Source organism: Chironomus tepperi, unplaced genomic scaffold (genome assembly GCF_022539635.2).
Source record: "Chironomus tepperi strain 1889 unplaced genomic scaffold, CSIRO-AGI_Ctep_v1 contig_8, whole genome shotgun sequence".
Classification (NCBI taxonomy): Eukaryota; Metazoa; Arthropoda; class Insecta; order Diptera; family Chironomidae; genus Chironomus; species Chironomus tepperi.
Genome location: NW_027226130.1, coordinates 240042 through 252610, shown reverse-complemented (window position 1 = coordinate 252610; position 12569 = coordinate 240042). Strand labels below are relative to the sequence as shown.

At 33.8% G+C, this 12569-nt stretch overlaps 1 protein-coding gene across 1 annotated transcript in view; it reads left to right on the top strand.

Annotated features, from left to right (window-relative positions):
* Positions 1 to 12569, top strand: part of LOC139100990 (5-hydroxytryptamine receptor 1-like) — a 132355-nt gene that overhangs the window by 77886 nt on the left and 41900 nt on the right. The window contains exon 2 of the mRNA XM_070653818.1: positions 5836 to 5894. The gene's annotated coding sequence lies outside the window, so the exon portion shown is untranslated. The remainder of the gene's footprint in view (positions 1 to 5835; positions 5895 to 12569) is intronic.

The following is a 12569-nucleotide window of genomic DNA, read 5'->3' as shown; positions in this document are numbered from 1 at the left end:
GTTCGAGACTAGGATAAACCTTGAAAATTGAAGAAATGCTTATTGACCTTATTGACTTCAGGAGTCGCATGAAGCTGGCTCTATTGCTAGCTTTCATTTACCGATTTCCGATACCAAGCGCAATACTGCCTCTATCGACAGCTTTCTTCCAAGAGTTTGGTCGTCCACGAGCTAGATTATAATCTCAAAGACACCTTTTCAGTTACTAAGAAGGAACCAACACTGCCGCTCATAATCTCCAAATCATCATTATTTGATGTTTTAGGATTACTTTTACCTTTCCATTAAAGAGTCTTTAATACTTAATGAATTTGTAATTGTAATAATTATCTACCTTTTTGTACTCCTCATTTAATGAGGCTTTTGTTTTTTGGATATCAATTTTTTGGCTTGTAAGCTCAAATAGATTACACATTAAAATTGCTTAGAATTTAGATTAAAGCAGATTTGGCAGGACTCTAATGTGGAGGCGCATCTAATGGACTTTTTGGACTTTTGGAGTTTGGATTCCTGCAACTCGAAATGAAAGTAACCCGAATAGCACAATTAGGTCAATCGATCCAAATCCGGCATAAAGCTGGCGGGACTCTAACTTGGATTTCGGATTCGGCTTAAATCCGACACCATGCCAGAGTCTCGTCTACCTGGTGCTGGATTTTGGATTGATTAACCGACTTGTGCTATTCGGGAAGTCTTATCAATTAACAGTTGCTTGCTATATTCTAGCCTAGACTCTATGGAAGTATAAATCTATAATACCAGTGAAAAAAATTTACAAGAATCAAGATCAATGGTTGATCTATAAAACAGTTAATCGGGTAAGTCAGGGGCGTATACAGGGGCTTGAGTTTCTACCAACCTTCCCATTTTTGGAATAAATGCTTCAATTTTTAAGAATTTTTCATGAAGAAATTCCCAAAAAATCCCCAACGTACGTTTACTTCACTGGATGTGCAAATCAATTTTGATCCATGACCTCTCACAGGTGTCGCCTGAAGCTAGCTCTATCACTTGCTTGAACTTGCCAAATTTTCATTATTTTGGTTTCTTAGAAAAAATGATTAAATTGCGACAAAATACTCTACCCACATTTACTAAATGTCTGACTAGGTTCCTAGAATGAATCATTAGCCACCCACAAAGATAACTACTATCTGTCTAGATGAGTCACCGGATACAATAACTCTCTATCATCTCCTCAACAACCAAACAAATTGCTCAATAGCCACAAAATTTCAAAACAATAGATCTCCAAATTAAGACACAAAATCCTCAGTTTACATAACAACATCGCACGTCATTTTCACATTATTTTATTTTGTTTTTTTCATCCTTCCATTAAAAATCACAGTAATAAAAGAACATAAATAAATTTCATTTTCACCTTATTCAGTACACATACAAAAATACATATTATCATTTATTTGTCTCCATAAATTGCCATACATAGTCACATAGTCAATAACCATACAAAACTCACTCTATAAAATGGTCATTAATATTGATTATCACTGTCACCATTATGGTCATTTGACGTGCGTTAGAGTGGATGCATGGTCAAGTAAAGTTCATAGAATTATTGCTCACTTTATCAATTATGAATATTCTAAAAATAGAGGAATTGTGTATGGAACTCGTTAAATTTTCATTATTTGGATTTTGTTGGGGGAACTGAAGTGAAGTGGCAAAAAGTTAATTAACATACAAATATGATTTTGACATAAGGAATAATTTTTTGTTGAATTGAAATGAATGATAATGAGTTTTGGGGTAATTAGAGTGGAAGAGCAGGCTGGATTTTTGATGAATTGAAGTAGAAGAAGTGTAGTTTTTGATGTTCATTGTGAATTAAATTTTTGGTGTATTTTTAAGGAAAGGGCGCTTCACAATACACTTTTTTCAGCTCCCAGGGGCGTATTCAAAGTAGAAGAAATGATGGTTTGAGGTTTGGAGCGGTGGTTAACATTAAATGCACTGCTGTTCATCGTTGAGACATATGTCGGGATATGTAATTAAAAGGATAGATTAAAATCCTATCTAAACCCTGCCTGAAAGGTAGAGTTGTGATGTTCAATGTCGGCGACCGAGTGAATCGGCCAGTAGTTCTTCATCGATCGCCGTTTTTATCGGTCCAAACGACCAGCTGCAACCGTTTTTGTCCTACCAATAAAATCAGATCGTTTTACAATTCTGCTGAAAGGTAGCGTCCCCACAATCAGAAAAGGAACGGGAAGACTTACAACCTTCTATATCCGAACCCAGCATGTACAAAGATAGCAACAGAAATCCTCTCTGCCATCAAAAAAATTTCTGGCTACACCCTTGTCGGCTATCTGGTATTTCGACAACAAGGAATTCAAACTGCTCTGCGCCACGCCATCGAGTTACTCCGGCGTCGACAAAACCAAAATTGGTAAAAAGCCGTTAGATATTCAGATCGTTGAGATACATAATTGCCCTAGTAATTTAACTATTGAAGGTGCGCCAGACCACTGAACTCTATAGACCTCCAGTTTATATTTGGATTACAACCACAAAACAAAGCGCATGACGGTCATCAAATAAGAGGTCGTTCGCTTCCTGCAAAACTTGAATGAAGCAGGGAAGAGGGTAGGATAGGAGGATGGGAGTTAAGATTCTGTTTCGGAAGGGGGTCAAAATTACAATTTAAAGCAAATTTGCTTACAGAATTGTGTTATACATTGTGTTTTATAGACAGAACGAGTTACTTCAGGTTTAATGAATCTTGCCTTCAATTTACTCTTTAATTACCAATTAATTTGCAAAAATCAAAACAAATGTCCATATTTTCTCACAAAGAATTCTTCAAGAATTCCCATAAATTCATCCCAACTAATCCCCAATCGCCCCACTAATCTAAAATAGCCAAGGCATAACGCCAAGTCAGTAACACTAATTATCCGTGTGCATCATGAAAAATTATGCCAGCAATGAGGCTTATTGAAAAAATCAACAAAAATTAAATTTATATATTTCAATTGCAACTGTATCCACCTAGCAAATTATAATTAAAATTTATATCGCACATATAGTCGCGGACCATACGCGCAAAACATCACACAAAGAAGAAAATTTCTATTATTATTTTTAAAATGAAAACATAAAAAATTAAGCGAAAATGTACATAAATCTTGTTGTAAATATCATTTTCACCAGATGAATGGCATCGTTCGTGAGTTTGAGATGAAAATACAGCACAAAAATTGAGCTCAAATTAAATACAAAAATTTATTATGTGTGCTTAAATTTCGACACTAATTTTGATTATTTTATTGCCATTCACATAAATTTTTAGTCGAAAATGTTTCTTTTTTTTTAGTGCCGTGACTTGAAATGAGATCAAGTGACATGCAACAATGTTTTAGCTTAATTAGCATATCTAGAATGTAAAATTGTAAAATTGCAATTAGAAAAATTAATGCATGATGGGTTGGAATGTCAAGTGACGTTGTGAAGCTTATGTAAAGTGGTTTTTGGATGATGCAATGATGATTTTAATGATTTTTTGAACAATTTAAATTGCTTATATGCAAATATGTTCGGGAAGTAGCGATATTGGAATTTTTATGACCACGGATCTGAATATTTCAGAGTGATAAATTAGGACAGTGATAAATTAGAAGTGACATAGTGGTCAGTGTATGAGCCAACAACTGATCTAGGCTAGATCACAAGCAGAAGTGTAGTTAGGAATTTCCGGACGATATGGAGAGAAAAGTGAATTTTTTGCAGGAAATGCCAAATTTTTAATAGTGTTTTTCGGATATTTCTTTCATTTTGGATATCAAACTAGAAGCGTAACGATGGAGACTTGAATGTAGATGACTTGTATTTTTTGCCATTAGCAAGACATCTACAAACTCATATTAGTTATAAGAACTGTTTTCTAGCTAAAATACTAGGATTCTGAACCATATTTGTCAAACTATTAGCTATAACAAGCTCGGAATTGTACTTTAGCCGATTTCTTAACGGATCGGCTTAACAATCAGTTAAAGCCGAATGTAGGACTTAAAAGACCTTTTAGCATAGCAAAAATTACTGAAAATTCTAGTATTTGATGTTTTGAACAATTTAAATAACTGACATGATTTTTAAATGGCTTCATCTCGCCAAAAAATACAAAATTCTACTGTCTTCAAAAAGACTTCTGGCAAAAACCTTCAAAATTTCATTAAATTTTCCAAAAAAAAAACCTGATTTGACTCCTAAAATTGGAAAAAGTTCCAAAATTTCTTATTAAACCTTTCTCAATGCTCTAATTATTGAAGTTCCCTCAAGCCAAATTGATACATTTTGAAACTAGTTCTAATAAATATTTGGTCAGTTGTTTTGACAACCTGTATAAATGAAAAAGTTAAAAAGTTGATACAAAAAATGTTTAAAACAAACATTTTCAATTTCTACACAATGCAATCTATTCAATAAACTTTTTCGACATCACATTGTTGTGCAGTTAAGGAACATGATGAATAATATCCCAAACATAAATAAATCATTTATGAATCTGGCAAGGTAGATGCAATTTTATGTTTGTATCTGAAAAACACGATCTAATTTAATTGATTTTTTAGAAATTCACTAGTCTGCCTGTATTTTAGCTCAATTAAATTTAGAAATGTTCGATAAAATGGCACATGAAAAATATAAATCGCCAAGACTACCTATAATAAATAATATTGAAAAATAAACATCGAAAGCCTTTTAAAAACTGAGAATTATTCGCTATTTTTAAAAAGAATTAAATAATTTATCTCGGGAATGTAGGTCACAATTTTTAATGAAAATTGACAAGTATATGCGACATTGGTATGATGCACTAAATATAAAAATGCATTGCTCATACTTTTTTTATATGTATCAATTTGTGGTATCAATTATTGACACATATCGTTCCATTCACATTGAATGCCAATATCCATTCATCAAGATCTCTTCTCATCTCTTCTTTATGGTTCATTCTTGGTCGGATGTTGCTGAGATGAGTGATGGACATTGGGAAAGGCTGTGAGGATGTTGTTGGAGTGGGGGATCATAAGGTCCAGACAGTCATATGTATAGAAATTGGGAAAATTGACAAAAATCTTCAATTCAGGACATGGGAAATTGTTAACTTACTATGAAACACAACAATACTGTATGGAAGTCTTAACCTCTTGCTGCCTTGCCTTATTGAGTAGAATAAATCGCCTAATTGATCCGAAATTCTGCTTAAAGCTGTCGTCTATGCTATTCGGACTCTTATTTACTGGAATCATGGGTTAGGTCCTTTTCTATGCTTTCTCGATATCGGGACCGTAACCTGGAAATCCCTATCAATCCCAAAAATTTTCCGGGACAGCATAGTATTTTCCATTTTGGATTCCAACCAAGAGCGGTTTAGAAAACCTGAGTTACTGTCTCATCATCCCAAGTTGTCACTCGGTTATGCAAAGCTCATCATTACCATAAGTTAACCTCCAAATTTCCTAATAAATTCACTTCCAAAGACCTTTTTCCACCCTTTATACCTTCAAATAATGTTAAACAATATTCAATAAATATGCATCTGAACTTTAAATTATTAATATTTATCGAATGCTTATTGACACAAATAAATAATATTTAAAATATAATTTTTAATTGAATTCACACTGACCTACCTCAAATTGTCTACAATTGCGCAATGTGTCATCAAAGTCGTTGACGATTGTTCGTTAATTTATTTTTATGAATGCAAAACTCTTTAATTATTCATTTCTATTTATAACAAATACATGATACGTGACAATAATGAATGTAATTAACACCTTATTCTTGTTTATTTCTTTACAGATTTAAAATTTCTGGCATCAATAATTGGATTTTTTGCAGCTTGAACATTTTTGTGCGAGGTGAGTTTGACGAACATTTTTTCATACCTTTTACTTCCGCTAGGGTTGTGAGCTTCTCATTTTTTTCTAGACAAATACTTTTAAACATTCCAAATTCCTTACCAGCACTGCTGGAAAATTCTTTTGTAATTTTTCCATGAAAATTTGCTTTTTTACTCTTTTTATACTTGATGACTGATAGCATTTTATCAGCAAAGATTAAATTCCTTTAAACCGGGATTTGAAAATTGCAAATAAATCCACAATAATGTGATAAATTTAGATAAGACTAATTTCATGAATTTCCTGAACTTTTGATCCTTTTGATGCATTAGATTTGGTTATCTTTTGTTTTTATAGAGATAATTTATGGTGGAATTATAAAAGAATTGGGTTTAAGTATGAGTAATGAATGGAATTGCGCAGTCTTTTTGGGGTAATGGGTCATAAATAGTAATGAGGTTAATGCTAGGCATTATTTGAGAATTGGAGCAAGTTTCAATTGTTAATCATGACTTATAAGAATCCGAAAAGGACACGACGTAGAAATTAGTAAAAATCCAGTTGCAAACTAGCGTCACTATAACTCCAGGTCACATTCGATGAAATCCAGCCTCAGGTCTTAGTCGATTCAGCCTAGAATTGGAATATTGGACATTTCTACATAGGAACGTCTTATGTATGCAAAAATTACATAAAAATCTGGCATTTAAATTACATTAGAACCAGCTCAAATAGCGCAAGTCGGTTAATCTATCCAAAATCCAGTACCAAGCCGACGTGTCCATGACTTTGCAACCGATTAACCAATTTTTGCAATTCGGTAGAAATCAACAACAGAACAAACCCAAAAATTCAACTTAATCCAAACATCCACTCGTCACTTTAAAATCAAATCAAATCATTAAAATCTCTGACTTTATATTTTTCCATGTATTAAACAATTCAATGAACTTAACGATAAAAACGTGACATGATAAACGATCTAATTTTGATGTGGCGTGTATAAATTCACGTATGGGAAAATGCTGTTTGTTTTTAAGTTCGTATTGATATTATTTGATTTGAAATATGACAATTATATTCATGTCAAGCGGAATTTAAATTTGAATCAATTTTAATAAATTTTTTACCGATTGAACTTTAATGGAATTTTTTTGTACCAATTAGCATCAAATGAGGTGTTTAAGGTGATTTTTCAATAGTCTGTAGATATTTATGGAGCACCTGATACAGCAGTAATTAGTTAATTATAGTCTACCCGAATAGCACAAAACGGTTTCTTAATCATTTTGCCGTGACTCTCTCATGATGCTGGATTTGATTTAAATCAAACAACATGCCATAGTCTCTCTGGTTGAGAGTCTGACTTGTGCTTTTCCAAGAATTCCAAGAATTCCAAATCTCAAATTTCGTCTTGTAAATTGCTCGATTTTTAAATTCTGGATGTGCCCCTACTTGCAGGGTTATCTTTAACCGGTTAACTTGCAACACTCATTCACATCAAGTCCTTCCAACAAATACTTTCAAAAAAAAAGTCATTAAACACCTTCAATCTCAATTCCTCACTACAACTCCCTCACGTCCTCAAAATATTTATTTATCCTCACCATAAAAAAAAGTCCAGCTGTAAATCCAATTTTGCAATCTATATAAAGCACCTCCAAAAAAATATCCCCAGCAATCAATAAAAATCGAGAGAAAATTAAATCAAAATTCAAATAAAAATTCAAACCCATAAATTGTTACAAGTTTTTATGACTTTAAAGGTACACGATCGAATTAATTTATTTTTCGGGTATATTCAGGTGTCACATAACATCCATAAAAATTCATAAACTTTTCAATCCTATTAAACGACCTTTTTTTACAGTTGATTTGTAAGAAAAATTACATAAATGATAAACCTCATGACATGTTGAGCATGTTTGTAGCTTATTGATTGAGGTCTGATAAAGCACACATATTTATTTTTGACGAGAATAAATTGACAGCATGAAAAATTAATGACATGAAAAGAAAAAGTCATGTCCCTAAAAATAAACATTGAAATCCGGATAGACGATGTAATTACGCAAATAGAAATGGCCGAAATTGGAAGATACACAAGAATAATACCAAAAATCGTTAGATAAATTATGCATTATGCCACCTATTAATGTTCAATTACAGTTCCGACAATGCCCAAAAATTGATTTTTATTTCTGTTAAACTTTTCAAGGACATTGAGTTGACACCCGAACCGGCTCTTGGTGATTTCGAATAAATGACGTTGTATGATTTCCTGCGACTCTTCTGCCACGCGTGTCGCAGTCTAATGTTATTGTTACTTTCGATTTGACAAAAATAGCAATGAAAAATTACAATGGTTTAGTAAATAAAGGAAAAGAAAGAAATTTATGGAAATGCTCGTGCTTTGTGGCGTGGCTTCAGTGCATTCATTGTATTTTGCTTGATATTAACTTCATTTGCTTGGCATACAAATCAATTGTGATCAATGACCTGCTTCTGATGTCCAAAATCCCGATCGGCACAAATTGAAATGTTGCCACCACGGCGACGACTCGGTCGTATACTTAAAGCCAAGTGGCTGCCACTTGGCGAAAACAACCGAATTTGCCAAGTGGCAGCCACTTGGCTTTAAGTATACGACCGAGTCGTCGCCGTGGTGGCAACATTTCAATTTGTGCCGATCGGTTATATATGACTTAATTCAGTTTTTGTCAAAAATGAGCGGAATCAGTAGTTACTTGCTGTCGAAGGGATAACGAAGCGGCGTCCTGAAGATTGGGTGTATTGCCCAGGATGACGCTTGAAGCTGCTTTTATTTCTGCCCACAAATATGCAATTTCTAACCGAATCCAATGAAAAAGAATAGCACATGTCGATAATTCGATTCGGAATTCGCCAACAATCTGGTGTGACCCAGGCATTTACAGCGAATCAAGTATTTAGTCAGAACCACACCAACTTGGATTTTGGATCGAATAACAAACTTGCTCTATTCGGTAGTCATGCCTTCAACATTGCACTGCTCGGGATGGCTCCTGAAGTTTGCTTCATACTAATAATGCTCATGCTAATATTCCATACCAAATTCAATATTGTCTATTAACAGCTTATTATCAAGAGCGCTTTTTCCTTCCCTTTGAGTTTAATGCTTAGAATGTTTTAAAATTCAATAATTTACACAAAGTCGTATCCACTTATCCACGTCCCCATTTATATCCATATGCATTCATAGCCTTAAAAGCCCAAACCATAGACATTGGAACATTGCATCCACTGGGCTCAAACTACAATATACTAAATTCAATTGCATCGATTAAGGACGACTAAGTTCGTAATTTGCAAAACCTAAGAATTCTAACCTTAAAAACCCCAAAACTTTCCCCAATCTTTGCAACAATTTCAATCATTTTACCAACCCATTCATCCCCCTTCTCAGTCAACATACCACTCAACCTTACAAATCAATAAATACTTAATCGACTGTAAAATCTACTCGAAAACCACGTAAATTTTGCGATAAAGCACATTTTTTACAGAAATAGAAGATTTATTGAGTGCATAACCCAAATATCACATGCTATAACTTTTATAAATTAATGAACTTGACATCCAAAGTGATTAAAATTTTTCATAATATTTCATTCCACAGCAGTTAACCGAGATTCAAAAATTTTCTAAAAATAAGCACATATTTATCCTTAATATGATTTAAATATGTTTGAGTTAAAAAATTTATTGTTGCTTCCTTCAACAAAACTGTGAGAATGTGGATGTATGTAGGCGTTGCGATATCATTAACCACCCCTTAGGTAATTTTTCCAACTTGACATAAATGAATCCTTTTCTGTCATAAACGAGAAGAAACATTCTTTCAACATATACACAGCATAGATGAATAATGCAAAGCTGTAGGCTGTTTTTAAATTATTACTTCTTATTATCGCTGTTGGAATTTTATGAATTTATGGTATATTCTTGTATGATGATGTTCTAGATGTTTAATTTTGCTGGGTTATTTTTGTAAATATTGAAATGTGCTTTTGGGTTTCTAGAACTAGATTGGAAGCTTCAATGTTGATCAAACAGGAAAAGAATGATTCTGAAGAACGAATCGTGAGTGGGACTCGAACCCACGGCCTATTATTTCTAATTGCATGCTTCTACGACTGAGTTATCGCAGGTTATTCGGCTATTAACAAATTGTATTCCCATTTGTACATGAATTATCCCGAATAGCTCAAATCAGTTAATCGATCCAAAAACCAGTTAAAGGTCGACGAGACTCTGATACCAGAACCAGTTTCAAACCGACTGGATTCTAACTTGTTGTCGGATTTGATTTAACATCCAATTTAGTGATGAATTTTGGACCGATTTGCCGACTTGTGCTTTACAGGATTGCTCCATGACCAAAAGCCCCATCTCCATCTAAAGCTACTCACACTATTGAAGTAAACATAATTCAAACAACAACTCACGACAAATAGACATATCAACAGCACTCTAACCCCCGCTGCATAAAAAAACTGCCACCCAGCGAGATTAATGGCAGGCAATCAATTGCATCGCTGAGCGAAAATAAGCACGAAGGAGAAAAACAGGTGATTTTTATATTCAAATGCTCTTAATTTTCGATCGATTTTCCGCCGATTTTCTTTTCTGTTTGTGTGTGCTGTACATTAACTGCGTCTGCTGTTTCTCTTTGTTAAACTCACGTGATTGATTGAAAAATTTTTTTTAATGAAAGTATAAAAAGCCTGAAGTAAATGAAATAAATGATTCAATAAACTTTTTTTGTTGCTGTTCTGACATTGATCTCTTAATCATCATGTGCGTAAGGCATGGGAATTTTTTAATTAATTTTCACTGATGATTTAAGCTGATAAAAAATTGGAAAATTGTTGACTAATGAGGAAAATATGCGGCAGTAAATAATTTGATGTTATAAATCTATTGACATTTTAATGCCTTTTTATGTTAACGACTGAATGATGAAAATTTATTGAATATTGGCATTTAAATTGCGATGAAAATTTTCATTAAATAGAATCTATTGCAGTGGTGGGCAACCTGTGTGCCGCGGCCATTTTAGAAACTCCACATACCGTATTCCATGTGCGGTTTCAATCCAGGCTTACCACCAAGGCGTGCTTCGAAAAGTAAAAGGTTACGAACCACTGATCTATCAAGTCCATGATCTGTATTTGCTCCCTCAATTATCAAATGCTTTTTTAATTATTATTCAACTTGTCGGGCTTCCTTTTTCTTTTTAATTGAAGCATTGGCAGATAAAATTAGAATTAAAATTAAAAAGAAAAAAGAGAAGAGAGGAATTCCAGAAATTAATCAAAACTCCAAACATTCATTTCCATTTGGAAAGTGAGGGGATTTTTGGATGTTATGGGTTAGAGCGCTTTTTTTTGTCAGCAAAATCAGGGGTCGGCTTATTGTTTTATCTAACCTGAGTGGAATAAGAAATAATGAGATTTTTGCCATTATTGTGTTCTTACACCAAGGAACGAGCCATGCAATTCTTCAGATTCAGAAAGTCCAGCCATTCTCCCACTTCCCCCTCTCCTCCCATCCAAGTATCAAGTTTTAAAGGTTGAGCCTCGATTGTCAGACTGCGATGGGAAAAAGTCAAGTCGTCTCCATTAAAGTCATGACTTCACGTATTTTAGGCGGTGACTCCATACTGGGAGACTTTTTTGAACTTTTCGAGTCTGGATTTCCAAAGTCTTGCAAACTCTAGTCTGATAGATTAGTGTTTAATAACCTATTCTTTAAATGACAGTATAAATACTGCAAGCAACTCAAATCATACGTTTGACAGCTATTCAGCATTAAGTTCAGCAAGAATATTGCTTGTTACATCCAAATTTTGAAAAAGGAACTCACTCAATAATTTGTCCCAAGCAAGAATCGAATCTCGCACCTCTCAATTGCCTTTCAAAAGCTTAAAAGTTATTTTCACTAAGCTATTATCACCAAGCTATTGGACATTAACATTGAAAGTATTGAAAACTTGCACAATAAGCAAACTATGAGTATAGTAAGTCCTCTAAAGCATACATTACACACTTGATCTGCTTGGTATGTTCAACATAATTCAACAAGAGCTTTGCGGGTTTCCGGACAACAACCAGTCAACCAACCCAAATATAACAAGTCATTTAATCGATCCCAAATCTGGGACTAAGCCGGAGTGGCTCTGAAAAGGTGTTGGGTTTTTAACCGAATCAGCCAAGTTAGAGTCTCGCCGGTCTGAGATCGATTTGAGGTGAATATCCTTAAGAGATTCTTGAAGTCATCCAGCCATACCAACACTTTATCCATAACCCCCAAAAAATCCAAAAAGAATCAACAAATTCTGCTAACAGTTAAAAAATTAAGCAGCGAGAAAAATTCACGTTTATAATTAATGAAGATTAAAAAAAAAAGAAAATTTTCGCGCTTATTGAACACATTCGACTGGATCCGGTCGATAAAATGATTTCATTTTTCATCTATGCTCCTCTCTTTCCTTCTCTACATCATCATCATCATCACTTTGCAGATTTTTTTTTTATTTTTAGGCATAGAAAAAATTTTCAGTCGAGAGGAAAAGTTATACTTAGTTTAAAGCGGGTAATAAAAAACACATTATGGTATAAAGAAGATGGATGAAAGATATATGATTATATC